This window comes from Phalacrocorax carbo, chromosome 5 (genome assembly GCF_963921805.1).
Source record: "Phalacrocorax carbo chromosome 5, bPhaCar2.1, whole genome shotgun sequence".
In the NCBI taxonomy this organism is placed as follows: Eukaryota; Metazoa; Chordata; class Aves; order Suliformes; family Phalacrocoracidae; genus Phalacrocorax; species Phalacrocorax carbo.
Window position 1 is genome coordinate 32,417,533 of NC_087517.1, and position 15,942 is coordinate 32,433,474.

A 15,942-nucleotide genomic window follows, 5' to 3' on the forward strand; every position below is an offset into this window, starting at 1 on the left:
TTTTCTGACAAATATCTACAGAAGTCTCTGCAAACTACTGGCAGAATGAAATATGCCATAAACAAGAATTCACATTTTTAAACAATGTCACTGAAATGAAATACTGTACATCAAGTGGATAAATAATTAGTCAGGGAGTCCACAAGTAAAATTTGTAGGATAAAGGCAAAGCAACCAAAATCAATGCCTCATTTTTGTAGCTAGAAGGAACTATTGGTCTTTTTTCCATGGATGCATTGCATTTTTAACATGTGTTGACTTGAAGAAGTGATCCTGAAAGCCTTTAAAAATAATATTGAGCTAATATTTGTACTTTTCCTCTAAGCCAAGCTCTGTGAGCACCAGCGTAAGTACTTAATTGCAGCTTTATGCATAAATCAAAATCACCGGGAGCATAGAGAAGACATCAACAAGTATCTGCAATGACCACAAATCAGAAAGTAATAAAACCATAGTCAGGCTCAGTTTTAAATGTACTTTTACAAAGTGTCAATATGAAAAAAAAATAATTAAAGAAGCAAAAGACAAGAAAAGATGTTTAAAAGATGTTTTAAAAAGACAAGAAAAGATGTAGAAGTTATTTATGGCACTACAACAGCATTATTTTTACTTTTTTCCTTTTTTTTTTTAAATCCAGAAACATCACTGGATGAATAGTCTATGCTTACAGTGTCTATTGTACCATACAAGTCACTGACAAATCTGCTATAGCAACGAATTCAGTGCACATATGCTGACCTGGATTTTCTTCTTCAAACTTTATCATTTTGCCTTCAAGGCATTTAAATTCAAACATTGTTCAGAAAACCACTACTCAGGTAAGCATCTTTTCCCTGTGTTTTATATAATAAATGCTCAAAGGAGAGCAAAAGTATGCTCTTGAGCAGGAATAGCCAAGTACTTTTATGCGCTTGGAAAACCTCAGCAAGAACTATGACTTGGTGCTGATAGGAAGAGTTTCAGTGATCATTACTGCATTAACCCAGGATTTGCTAGTTCAGAGACACAGAGTAAGTCTGCAGGGGATGCTCAAACTAAGGGAGACTCAAGACAGATAATCCACGTGGTACAGTGCTAAATTCATGCTACCACTTTGAGATGGTTATCATGGTATACAGGTCTCTGTGATGGGCCCCCCAGAAAGGCCACAGCCAGCTGGGATGCTGGCAGAGCCTTCTCTTTGCAGGAAGAGGATGCAACTGTCAGAAATGGAAGCAAGGGGATGACTGGAGGAAAGGCAGAAATAGAGAAAGGAGAATACCCCAAAATATATCTCAGATACCTTGTTCTTGTTCTAGGATTTATCTAAACGGAGCTTGCACTGTCTGCACCCACAGCTTTGATAAACTCTCACAATCTGGGAGCTTCAGTAAACCAGAGAAACAAAGAGTAAGCTTGCCTTTATTTTGGCACTATGTGGTATGCCATAAATAACTGCTTAGGAAGAATAACTAGACAAACACTTCAAACTATATTTGTCAAATAAACTGGGTGGAATACATGTGGTGATCAGATCAGCCTTGCTATTGTGTTTATTTATTTGCTTTTTAATCCAGCAAGCGATAGAACTGACAGCAGCCTTCTCAGTCATTAATGAAGACTAGTTGGGTTTTTTCCTCCTCATCCCCCAGAGGGCCCACTGAAAAGAAAGGGGCATTAGAGAGAGGAAGGCTTGCTAACCCTACCAAATCCAGGGAACACAGCCCAGCCAGCGGGTCACACAGTGCTGCAGGAGAAGCGGGCTTGATCTCTGGGCCAAGGTAGCAGTGCGCCTGGGTTTTCTACGCATGCGTACATCTCAGGTCTGGCACAGCAAGGAGGAGACGCCTCCACTCAACGCTCTGCAACTCCTCTGTGGTCACCATAAGGCAATGCTGGGGGTTGCAGGCACAGTGATCACAGGAGGACTTGAACCCATTTCTAATTTAAGCCCTGTACAGGATTCACCATATAATAACAGCAACAGCTTAGCTTGTATGAACTTCCACCAACAGAACTACTTGCACATAGTTGCTTAGCTGTTAAAAATTATCTGAAGATATGCAGAAGATGACTTTTCAATGATCAGGTCTGCATATCTGGGAGTTTATAGGGAAAATCCTATGAACAAGACTGTTGTAAACATACCTGAACTTCTTAAATTGCATGAGCTGTTTGCACTACAGGCAGCATCATGGTACGTCTCTGCTTTGACATAAAATTCATTCAGCATACAATGGTTTTAAATATTCTTTAACATTCTGAAAACCACATTTATAACTTACATATTTTTAAAAGAACTTGAAGAAAGCTAAAAATAAGTACCATCACTTTCTAGGAGAAACCTTTGTGTACATATTATACCCCACCTCTGCTGGGCTGCCTGGGGAGAGGAGAAAGTATTTTTCCTAAAATCTGATCCAGCACCCTCTATTTTGAAGAGCAGACATACCCTTGGAGATGTGAAGAACTACGATTAAAAGGTAACATTCCACCTTTTGCCCAAGCATCCTAGAAACTTTCTCCTTTCCAAAAGAAAAACATAAGCCAATTCACCTACTACCCTGTGTTTCCGAGGTCTCATCTCTGATGGATCTAAGCATTACCTCCTTCCTTTTAGAAGACTTCCATTTTTCACTCATTCATATCCTAGAATGAAAACAGCATCACAGATTGATTGTTGCCAGTCAGTGGCACTATTTCTTCAGACTACCTCCTCTTGTTCACAAGTCACTTGGAAAGCATGAGAGCCAGCTCCTCTCTGTCATTGCTTTTCAGTAATATTGCCTGGGTGCTTTAGATCCCTAAACATAAAAGGGCTCAAAAGTGATCAGAGAAGTTAATGGAAGACGTGTTTATCAAAACATGTTGGGAAAGACACAATGTTTAGCTTGGCGAGTCACAAAACTGCAAGAAGACAGGAACATATCCTATCTTATACCAGTTGGAGTTGTTGCTCTTCCCCATGCCCACTATCTTCTGGGTAGTGTGCATCTTTGTTTTCACACTGGTTAAATCGCCACATAAGAGGATTGCGCCATCAGCAAAACAGAAATCTTCTAGCACCATTTTTAAGCTATGTAACAAATGTGTCTGTCTAGGATTTTCTACAATAGTCAAGAGAAGTATTAAATGGGAGGGTGAGAGAAGGCTAATTTTTTTTTAACACCAGTGTTTATGTTAAGCACAGATTTGAGTGACTTATTTAAATGTGGAAGTTGCAACCTGATTTAAAGCCTCAGTGTTGTTAATTATTTTTTTATTGGCATATTCTAACACTTTGAAATGTGCCAGAGCAAATTGCAATAGAAACTGTCAAATGCTTTCTCAAACCTATGCAGTTAGGAAAAGATTGTTTCATTGCCATGCATTACTCTCTTCCATGCTAATTTCTGGGGTGAAAAACTGGCTAACACATGATCTACTAGGCTGAAACCAATTCAGACCCTCTGTCAGCTTTGCCTCAACTGGATTTTCTCCCCCCGAGAGAGCCAGGAGCACCCAGAAGCCAAGCAGCGATGTCAGCCACCCGGCGCTCCTGGGGTGCAGGACTACAGCTCCCCTGCACAACCTCAGCAATAAAACCACAGCTCTCACATGCGATCAGCTGCACCTTTTGCACTTTGAAGCATCTACTCCATCACTGTGCGATAGCCATGGACTGACTAGCTTGGAGTTGGAAGCCAGGCTAGAAAAATTATTAAGCCTCTAGCTACAAAGCTGAGATTTCTCCACGACAGAGGATTCTATTTTAACAATGGCATTAACAAAGTAACATCTACCCATAGCATTGCTTTGGATGAAAAGGGACCTTTGTTTGCTGTGTTATAGTTAGTCGAGGGACCAAAGACTCCTGTGAAGTTTTCAGCCAGGGTAACCACTTAGTCAGCACTAATCCTTTATGTGATTGAAGTCACTCACATTTCCTTTATAAACAATAATTTTATATTTCATAGCCATCTTGTGGAAGGAGCTATCTGACCACATTCTAACCTCTCATGCTTGGAAGACTTTTACTACCCCTTGCATAACCTTTCTCAAGGCTCAACCAAAGAATAGCATCTCTGTAAACCATCCCAGAGACATAAATTTCAGTCACTCGAATCTTTTTAAAGGCTCATCAGTGGTAATGAGCATCTTTATTACAATTTCCAGCAGTAAGTAACTGAAGCAATGGCTTGCAGTTAAATAATTATATGTTCACCTAGAAAGTAACACTCAAGTTTCTCTTAATAATGGATCGCTATTCATTTCCCAGCAGCCTGATAACGATAACTTGAATATTACACTTCAAAAAAAGAAGTTGTAAGGGAAGAACTGCCTGTATAAAAAATTCTGGTGACTTCTCTCTTTTAAAGGGACTCAGAGGAAATCATACGCACCCCCATGAATTTGTACAATAACTAGAAAATTTTACTACGTCAGGAAGGGGAAAAAAAAATCATTCATGAAGTTAAACAGCCATCATTTCTGCTTAACATTTTCAAAATTACAAATAAATGAGGTAACTGCTCCTGCCTTCAGGCCACTGAGCTCTGACTTGATACCACTAATTAAAGCAAACCTACATCACAAGAAACATCTCAGCAACAAGTATAATTTGAATTCTCCAAAATGTGAACTAACAAATTCCCTTTATTAAAGAACTACTGTAAGTGCTAATAAATTATCCTTTCCAACCTGGCACTGCAGGCAAGAGATTTGCTGTGATTTTTAATGCTAACAGCCTTAGCTAAAGGCTTGGAAGAGCTAATCCTTGAGCAAGCTTTGGAGTTGTTCTGGCTGCCTCCAAGAGGTCCAGAGCATTTAATGGCATTTAGCCACAGTGAACAGCCCTGACAGTGTGTAATGTACTTGGATCCTGCAAACGCCATGGCAAACTTGTTCGTATTAGAGCGTCTTTTCTTCAGACTTCTGGGAAGTCTGTACCCTCATATGAAAGGATTTGGATTGTGGCTCCCCTGAAACGAATGCAGAGCAGTAGGTGGGATATACCCCATATGGCCTCCTTCACTACTCTGTGTTTGCAGAAATCCCCAGACCAGCAGATTCCTTCAGCATACACATAATTTTAAAACACTCTACAACTGTTTTTAAACTATGCACATGCTTAGTTTATTGGATCAAGGCACGAGTATCTATGCCTATGCCTTTAAGCAGATGGAATATTTTCTGTGGGACTTGCTTTGGGCAAAATTCCTAAGCTTTTGCACTGAAGTTTTTTTCCTGCGCTGTCTAATAACAGTAAAAGTGACGGTAAAAGAGACTACATAAACCATTTCTTCCTCCCTCCTCTCAACCACCTTGCAAATCCAAGAAAGGCCTGAATACAGTCTGTTCCAACAAGCACAAGGGTTTTTTTCATTGCAAATATTTGTTTAGGCAGCCAATCCAGATTTGGTATAATTTTGATGTGTTACAATCCTGTTCACTTCTGGTCTCTGCCAGCATTATCTTCCTTTGCTATTTTGTTTCCACTAAAGAAAGTATTTAAATGAAAAGCACAGTAATCTTCGTATGCTCTGAAATACACATATCTGTTATAAATACCTAACCTTTCTGGAACACGCACCCTCCAAATACACATTTCATATACTCCAACATCCCTAGAATTCTCCTTGGCAATATGCAGCAAACCAAATTGAACAAAGCTGATCCTAACACAGAAAGTTGTAGTAAACAAAAATGTTCAGGATCTTGAGTTTATTCTCGGCAGTTTCATCAGTTTGAACTTTTTACACCCACTAAACAAGTTAGAGCTTGCCAAGTAGCAAGACACATTTGGAAGTCTCGGCAGAGTGTTTCAGGGTGAAACAACATCCTGAGGTCATGTAACTGCTCCATTTTTGAGGAATGTGAAGAAAATGCTTGAACAAACAGCAGGAGTACCTCCTGTATAGCACACATATGCTACTTCTCAAAAATAAAAAAGTGGCGGGGAAAAAACCAACCCCAAATGATGGTAACTAGCAACATAAACTCTGTTAACCCAAGCCATTAATGATGTATCATTTATCAGTATAAATGATACACAGTTCTGCAAGTTCCCTATTGTTGAATATCTATGTAAAAAATCATTACTGCAACTGTTATTTCAAAATAAGCAAAGAAAACTGAAGAAGTGTTAGCTCCGGAGGTCAGAAAAGGCCAGCTAAGTTCTCCTCTGTGCATAAAGGACAAGTAATACTCCAGAGAACTTTGTAGATTACTGGATACGTATGTTGTGTTCCAGCCAAGAGTCATGTTGGTTTATAAGCCATGAGGACCTGCCCCAACCTAACTCAGAACTTCTGGCTCTTTTGTGAATCATTAGATGGTGGCAGCAAGTACCCCATTCTTAAGATTTTGCCAGTCTTTCCACAAATATACTGAGGTGCTTGAGATTTTCACAAATATGCTGATATGCTGAGGTGCTTGAGATTTACAGCAGCTGTGTCCCAATGTCTTCAAGGTGCCCTTCCCCTCACTCTTACCCTGTCACTCACTGTACTCATCACAGATACAGAAGACGTCCATGCATTACCTAGAGGTGGTTTCCCACCAAACATCCTCCAGATCCAAAACAGACACAAGTGTCCCCAGTGGCTAATGGCATTTAAAACAATGCCACATTCTCAGGGCAGCCACATTTTTATGATCTGAAAAAGGGGCATTTTAGGTTGTGACATTCACTGGGAAGCCCCTCCAGGAAGGTAGGTGTTGAGGTACCATCACTTTTAAAGACGCCATTCACACTGTCCCCAGATTAATCCCAGAAGGGCTGTTAGCCTAGGGCATATTTTCAGTGGTAATACTACTTCAGTTTGTATAGGTCAGGTTCCCGCAAGACTAGAATAACCAGCATTGCCTTCACAGCCTCAGCAAATGGACAGATGATTGATCGAAGTAAAAAATTCTGCTCCTTCTTCCACCCAATCAAGTATCCAGGGAAGGCCAGGTAGTGGACTGCATTACTTTTAGTTGAACTGGTAAATATACAGTATTAAGTCTCATTTCTACATATATCTGACAGCAGGTAGTACAGAATCTCAGGCTGTGCAACTGTCATGGTTTCAGCTGGGATAGAGTTAATTTTCTTCACTCTAGCTGGTATAGTGCTGTGCTTTGAAATCAGCATGGAAAAAAACCTGTTGAGATAACACACAGATGTTTAGGCTGTTGCTGGGTAGCGCTTATACTAGTCAAGGACATGTCTAGCCTCCCATGCTCTGCCGGCTGCACAAGAAGCTGGGAGGGGAGGGGGCACAGCTAAGAGAGCGGATTCAAACTGACCAAAGGGATATTCCATATCATGTAACGTCATGCCCAGTATGCTAGCTGGAAGGGGCTGGCCGGGGGAGGTGGGAGCAATCGCGGCTCGGGGACGGGCAGCGTCGGTCGGCGGGTGGTGAGCGGTTGTATCGTTTGTGTTTCCGTGGTTTTTTTTCCCTGTTCTCCCTTTCCCTTCCTTTTCCCTTTTATTATATTAACATTATTGTCATTATTACCATAATCATTTATCATCATCATTTTATTGTAATCATTAAACTGTGCTTATCTCAACCCACAAGTTCTTTTGCTCGTCCGATTCTCTTCCCCATCCCACAGGGGTGGGGGGGGTGAGCAAGCGGCTGCGTGGTGTTCAGTTGCCAGCTGAGGCTGAACCACGACAGCATCTAAGTACTCTATCTGGGTGTTCAGATTCATACAGTGCTTCTCTGTTTTTCCAAAATGCTGCTTCTTTCTGTTTCCCTATACTCCTGGCATCAAGGAAGAATATAGGGGCTGTGGTAGACAGACAGGTATTGCAGTTTGCTCCAAAAATGGACAGGCTTTGACTCAATCTTACCTTGTACGGTAGCTCAGCCCAGGGTCAGTGTCTTTGGTAGGAAAACACATTTCAAGCTCTGCTTTCAACAGTTCCATTCCAGCCCAGGACCGCAGCTCTCCTAAAGGACGTTTTTCAATCACACAAGCAGCTCACTGTCTTGACCTCGACTGCAGGCGAGAGGCAAGTTCTCTGAGGTTCGCACACCCTTCTGGGGAGCAGAGCGGGGATCACAGGAGTCTACGGGTGAGGCAGCATTACTCAAGCCCCATACAGTATTACAAGAGCAAAGATTATTGCACTGGTTTCACTTCTCTTTACAATCAGATAATAAATAAGGGCAGGGTAGCACCAACCATGCATAAAATAAAACACCACAGATTATATGAAGATCATGGAGGAGGACTTGCTTCCTCTTTCTCCTGCTGAAGCTGTGGGTTCAATGTTAGGGACTATGCCAGCCCCGTGCCTTGCAGGAAGGAGGTATGATGTGGCTGTAACCCAGCTCGATGAAAGGCAGGCGCCTGCAGGCAGTCTCTAAAGACAGCTGGCTGCCAGCTGGGTGGGCACAGGCAGAACTCTTTGGGATTCCCCATGCATGGCACAGGGAGCCCTTGGCTCTGCCCTAGATAGCCATCAGTGCAGCCAACACATGCCTTCTGAGCTGGCAGAAAAGCTTGTTTGCTCTGGAGTTGGGTTTTTAATTTCTTTGTTTTGTTAGGAAACAAGTAAAAAGCTTACTAGTGGCAAGCTTTATGCAAAACAGAGAAAACCTCTTGGACTGCCTCAAGACTCGTAGTCTCCACAGCAGGAAGAGTTTTAACATCAAGATTACTTACATTGCTAATTTCAGTCAAGATTTACTGCAACATAATAGTTTTAAAAAGCAGGTTTAAATCACTGTGCTATTTTATCAAGTCTGCTTCTTTCCTTAATTACTTTACTAAGGAAAAGCCCATTCAATCTGCGGGAGCACAGCTCATTTCAGTAATGAAACTGTAGCTTTGTACATTCAATCTAGCTCTGTCCATTTTCCAGCTTGTAAAAAAGAAAAAAAAAAACCAAACAACAAACTCCAAAAAATTAAAACACCCTGAAGTAACGTTTCATATAGTACCATGGCCCATATCTGCAAATGTCTCCATGCAGAAAAGCAAAAGGAAAGGCTACAGTCCATCTCCTGTATTTCCTGGTTTCTACTTTTTTTTTTTTTTAATCATCATTCTTCTCAATATTTGGTATTTCTCTAGCCTAATTCTAAGCTAAACCATTTTTAAACAGTGGAATTGCTCTCATTTCACTCTCTAGCAGCTGGTATCCCCTGAGCTTTGCAGCTTGTTAGCCTTTACAATTGTCCATGCTCCTGCTTCATGTAGGCCCTGCGCCTGCAGTCTGACCTGTTTAGGCAGAGCACTTCAGACCCCCGCAAAGCCAAGCCTACAGACCTTCATCATACCCAATAGCCAGAAGAATCTGTTCACACATACCCAACAGCAATGCTGTACTCCCTTCCTTGCTATTACTCTCAAAGGGGTGTAGATTTACAGCTTTCCATAGCCTACACTTGGCCAAACTTAATCTGTACTTGCTTCTTTCTTCAGACTCTCCTCCAGCATTTTAATTATTTATTGCTCCTTATCTAAACTCCTTCCAGTTAGTCTATGTCATTCTGACACTGAAAAAAAGCACAGAAATAAAAGGGCATTTTAAATGCAGGCACCACAGCTTTACAAAGCAGATCTATAACCTACAGGCAGACTCTCATTTAACTCTCAACTAAGGCTCCTTTGCCATTATTGTTTGCTAAGTGGCTTGCCCCAGTTAAATGCTTGCTTTGGTTTACTTCTATCCAATACACCTAATTACATACAAGGCTGAATTTCACTATTTCTTATTCATGTTCGTCACGTTTCAAGCTGCCATATTTTCCTGTTTTCTCCATCTTTAAATGCATCTGCAATTCCTGCCATTATGCTATAAGTCAGTCTGCAAGTCATCTCATTTCTGATGCACCAGACTGGAAGACAGGTCTCCATGCTTGCTTCAGACTTTGTGGGAAACCTCAGCCAGACTGAGGACCTGGAGAAGGTACACAACAGCTTTCTCCCACTCCAGATGTTTGAATTTCCTTCCAACAAAGATCAGGCATCACATGTGTAGGTTGGCAATCATTCTCAAAACACTTCTCTTGCTGTCCCCACCAGCAGGTCTCCTCCACTCCAGACTGAGCGACTTTTGCAGAAGTCCTGTACAGCACTAACACCTCCCCAGTGATACCTCTATAGTAGAACCCAAGGGATGGTAGTATTCAAACAATTTGGATACCCCGCCCACCCCATGAGGTACTTCCATTACTGCAGTGAGCTCTGTAGTGCAAGCAGATGAATTCTTCAGAACACTATTACCCAGAAAACATTAAATCCCCAAAGTCATTTTGCTGTGCTTTTCCAAACTCTCTCATTTACTGATGTTGTGAGTCTCAGCCCACATCAGCAGCACCTATCACTCCATGTAGCTCTGCCAGCGGAAGCAAGTACCAGGGAGAATACGAGTGTTTGGTCAGAACTTCAAGGAGAGCGCCCACATCCACTCCATGCCTTTACAGGACTCAGAAGTCTCCACAGCCCGTCTTTAGCACCTCCTGCTGAACATTATCTTGTGCCTGCCACCACCACTATTCCTCACTTCTTTTAGTATGGACAGAAATCCCAACCAGCCTCTTGGGTGCTCTAAATAATTACAACTCCAGTGAACCAAGATGCTGAGGATCTGCCCCTCAAAATGGTAATAGTTTGGTAAGGAAATATAGTTTGGTAAGGAAATAAGTTTGGTAAGTGGAAATAAGTTTGGTAAGGAAATAAGGAAATAGCCCAGCCCAGCAGCACAAGCACCTGGGACTTAGGCTGAAGCAGAGTGCTTTCAGCAGCCATATTATATCCATAAATGCTCAGCAATCCATGTGTCACACAAGACAACCTGCATTACCTTTCCCCCCTCTTTTCGACAGTCACTCTTTACTGCAGTAGCTGAATATCTTCTAAAAATCAGTGCTGGGAGAGTCCCTGATACATCAGTGGAAGCCTGTGGCACTTCTTTTTGGGGGAATAATTACTTACCGAGGTAGGATGCAAAGCATTTATATTTTAATAATAGCAATTTCTCATCTCTTGGCTATATTTTTTTTAGTCTTTTTTTTTTTGCTTCTCATCTCCAGAACATACTTTCTTAATAAACATAATGGCAACACTGTGATTTTAATTTCAGTTGGAATATAACCAAACCACTAAATCTACTCTGGAGACCTACTGATTTATGGTCATCTTTTAATAAGTTCTTGCTATTGGTATTATTAAAGCACCTCTGGGTGCTATTGCAGTGGAGCTATTTGCAATTGCAAATGAACAATGAGGCAGATTTTTTTAAGAAAAAAAAATCCAGACAGCTGTGGGAAATACACACAGAAGAAACAGCTTCACCAACATGATTGCATATAATTCAGTGAAATGCCAAATTGCTACATACTGTGTTTAAACTAGACTATAACAGCTCTTAGGAAGAAATGTGGGGGTTTGATTGCTTCCATAGACAACTCTGGACAAATCTGTGTCAGAGATGCATTATTCAGATGTATAGCAGAATTATAATACAGGAATATTTCTAAACAAAAAGTGGTTTAATACAGCCTGAGAAATCAAATCAGCAGCGCCAGGAAAGGAAGCAGACCTCCAAAAACCAACGGCTAGTATGCTAACAAAGTGATGGTTGGTACTGAGCCTGTGTAAAGTATACTACAAGTGCTGGCCACACGGTATTTACAGCTTCCTTGGCCACAACTTAGAGGAGGCTGTTGAGGAGCTGTATTTGACCTCCATCAAAATTGGATCCTTCCCATCCTAGCAACTTCTGTCAAGCCACAAGGAGAAAATAATACAGAAAAGAGGAAATAAACCTAAAAAATTTAGAAAAGAAAAACCACACCATGGATTGATTAGACTTATTGTGTACTTGAGGGCTTTTGGTTTTGCCTCCTTTTTGTCATGATTAATTCTTCTGCAGACAGTCTGTTGCGCATTATGGTACAATGGGGATTTTAGAATAAAATACAAACTGTTGTTATAACCAAGTAAACATTGAATGGGATCATTCTGCAAAATGAAGACAGCCAAGACAGCAAGACAATGATGAAGTCAGACAAATAAGTAGAAAGTAAAAGCTGCGAGCTGTACTATAGACTAATCACCTAAATTATTTTTGATCCTTCTCTGAAAAGACTGCTTCTTTCCCCATCACCTTCCAAAAAAATCTCCCCCAAAACAAACAAAAAACCACACCAAATAAACAAAAAAAAGCTCACCAAAAAAAACAACCCCTAAACTGCTGGTCACCTATACATGCCTTTGGCTCTTCTGTTACAGTGCAGGGAAGGTGCTGAGGGAAATCCAATCTCACCCTGGGACTGAATAAGACTATTTAGGATGAAGAGAGGATATTTCAAAAACTTAAGGCAGGATCCCAGACAAACAACCTGTTTCTCAGGAATATTGCACACCTGCCAGCATGAGGATCCAGGCACTACCTCTGACATGAGCAGTAGGATCTGGCTTAGAAGGATCAGGGCAGGGCTCTGAATGCTGCCACGTTCTGACTTCAGTTCACCTGCTGCTACCCAGTGTGAATAATTACAACTTCTAGGAAAACTGGAATCTCAAAAGGCACGGAATGTGGGAGAGGAAATCTATCAGGAATTAAGAAGCACAGAAATTAACTCTGAATAAGAGCTATCACATTACTCAGAGCATAAACCAGATGCCAGGGGGTGGGGAGGTGGGTGGAGAGTGCAAGCACATCATTAGAAACCAAAATGCTGAGTCAGACTGATCTTTTATTACAGTGAAGCAAAACCTGATTGCATCTTGGCACGTGCCCCACTCAACCCCTCGGCAAGAGGAACAGATTTATTCAGTCAACAAGTAGCAGGGAGCACGTAGAAATGGCATATCTACTCCTCTCCCGCAGACGCATGTCTCACTGAAGCAGGAAAGGAAACTTTCTGGAAAGCACCAGGCAAAACAGCTTTGTATGAATAGTGGTTTCCAAACTTTTTTCAGCTTCTAGACTCCTAAACATTTTCAGTGGCAGTGCAAAGTGCTCTGGAGTGTATTGAAGTCTGACTAGGAAAGTTATGTCACCCTTCACAAATCCCTTAGAAGTACTCCATGGACCAGGTGTCTGTGGTCCACATGCTACCCTGGCTGGACTCTGGTCTTCAGCCTAAGGAAAGAGTTACTCATTCACCTACAACAACAAAGAGAAAAAGCAGGGAGAAGAAGGAGGCAATGAGAAGGTGCTCCCTCCCTCACCCCGAATTTGCTCTGTCCTTCTGGGAAAGCTGAAGGTAGCTCCTGGCCTGCCACTCTCTCTCCAACTCCCTGCCCTACTCAGCTCTGCCAACTGCCAGCCCTTCAGCCCCCTTTGCCCCACAGGGCTGCTGCCGTCACTACTTGCAGCCCAGTCTATTATGGAGATGGTGAAGCCAGGAAGACTTGCTTCTTAAATACTTTATACTAAATGGATGCTGCTTTGACTGTTTCTTCACTGAAATACATTTACAATGGTTTTTAAACAGTCAAGCCCAACAAGCACTCATTCCCCTTAGCAGTTTCAGGCCATTCGCTCCTGATTTCCACCAGCCCCTGCTCTAGCCCTTCTTGCCACAGCAGGCAAGACAACCATTGCTTAGGGGAAAATAAAATAACATAGCTCAGTGACAGAAGTTTGAAAGGTCTGTTTCCATCTCCACCTAATTCATATGTACTCTACTCACTCTGGGACATTTAGAAACCTGTTCTATGTAGTTCTCAGGAGTTATACAGCCCTGAGAGTACTGCGTTACAGACTTAACCCATTTAGACTCCCCCAAATTCTCAGCGTCTCACCATGCACAACAAATGCTGACAGTAATACTCCATTTTCTTATTTAAAGGAATAACTTCAGTGGATGCAGAGCATTACATAAAAGTCTGTTTCAATTTTATTATTATCCAAAGGCTTTCATAGGAAGGCTTTAGGTAATTGTTGCCTACTAATCTCTCTAATCTTTCATTTTCATTTCATAGAAGACTGGCTCTATTTCATAGTTGCTAGCAGAGGTGGAATGAAGATGAATAGGAACAGGGAGCAACTCAAAAAATCAAACTGGAGAAAGGATGCACCACCAAATCTTACTCTTTCCTATCAGCAAGGCTGTGTCTCCCTCAGACCTGAATTGCTTTGAACTAAAGCCAGATGAAGCCATGGGAACCCTTCCTTGAATGCAGATCAGACCAAACACTGTTCCCTTCTTGCAGGTTGAGAGATACTCAGACTAGATATTCATTTAGTGCTAGACCTAGTCTTTATCATGCGCAGGGAGGATGACTGAGGAGCCCTACAGAAGTATGATGCATACACAGGACTTCTTGTCCATCTGTCTCACTGTCAGCAGTATTTCTTAGAAGTCAAACTGGCTGGTCACTATCACAACCATCATACAACACCTCCTCTGAACGCTTGCTAGACCCCGAGTCCATTTCTACTGCAGATGTCTACATACAAGATGTGGTTTAATATCAATACCTATTTCATGTCACAGATTAAGTATAACTTTTTGAATTATCTTAAGATAGTTTTGCTGTCCATAAAATACTTCTATTAACTCCAAACATTTAGAAGATCACATAATCCAAGCACATGCCATGATGTGTTCAGTGTAACCAGTTAAAAGGCACAAGGTCCATCTGGCATGACCATGTGAAGTCTGTGCAGCATCAACATAACCCTATCTACCCAATTTTATCCTAAGAGAAGAGAGTTTTGCAGTAAAACATTGTCTCTAATTCTTCAGCTCATGGTGCTGGTTACATGAAGCCCTGAAGACAAAGATGCAACACCATTACAGCCAGAAGCATCTTCTTTATGACAAACTCACTCAAGAACGCATTTGAAAACACAAACTTTTGGTGTGTTTTTCCTGCCCTCGGGTTCTGACTGCACCAACCAACCACATTTAGGAGGCTGAAGGGGACTTCTCTGTACTAAGAGTAATTCAGTTCCAGGCAGAGCTGAATTTGGGCATGCAGGTTTTAAAAAATGAGATGATTCATTTCTAACCAAGAAAAACAATGTAATCTGGATATACAAGATGCTCCCAAGAGGTAAAGCCAGAGCAAGATGCCTAGTTTCTCCTCCCTCTCCCAGACTAGATGTATACTAAGTTATGGTTCAATGTTTGTAAGCAAATTCACACACACACCCCAAGATCCTGGGAGAGACTTAAGATACATAGAACTCCACAGCCTGAGCATAATGGCTATTACAAGAAAGTAAACAGTCTTTGCACTTTGATCTATCACGAAAACGAGTCAAATCTTTCTTACTTCATACTGATTTTTATACATCAAGCTCCAAGCAGCAAATATTCTAATTAACTTTTTTTTTTTTAATGCAAAACAAAAGCTATGTTTATTTTGGAGTGCTCCTGTGCCTATTTATTTTCATAACATTATCTTAACTTTGAACCAACTGTCATTTCTAGAATACAGGTATAGAGGGAACGCTCCAGCAAGGTGCTCCAAAAAACAGACATCATTTCCTCAATTGCTCCTAAGAGACAAGCCCAAACAAGCCCTTATACCCAGGGGGAATCCTGGTCTGACAAGCAGGGATAAATATAAAAATCACGCAGTGCCTGAGGTTATAAACACAGTGTGCAACTGCTGCTTGCAAAGCTTCTGATACACAGGACACTGACCATTATCGCTGTTCTTTATTTTCCCCATATGCCATCTGTGAAGCAAGATAAACCAGTACCAGGCAAAAAGAGGTGTGATGTCTTCAAGGACAGGTTAAATCAAACTGTGCCATGAAAATACTGTTTTCACAAATGTATTTTTAGTATAATCCCAAGGATGCAATTTTATCTTGCTCCCACACAGTGCTCTCTTATCAAGTCCCACAGTCTGTGTTGTAATTCAGGGCAAGCAGCCCTGACTGCTGCATTCTGCCATCGCAAAGAAAAGCCAGTACTATTTACTGGCTTTTAAGTACCACATACAAAGTGAACTGCATTGCTTGTACAAAAAATGTTACTGAAAATGTTCTTAGACCATTTCACTTCA

General features: G+C 41.4%; 1 protein-coding gene across 1 annotated transcript in view; it reads right to left on the minus strand.

Annotated features, from left to right (window-relative positions):
- PLCL1 (phospholipase C like 1 (inactive)) overlaps positions 1–15,942 on the minus strand; it is a 214,511-nt gene that overhangs the window by 144,395 nt on the left and 54,174 nt on the right. The gene's annotated exons all lie outside the window — the stretch shown is intronic.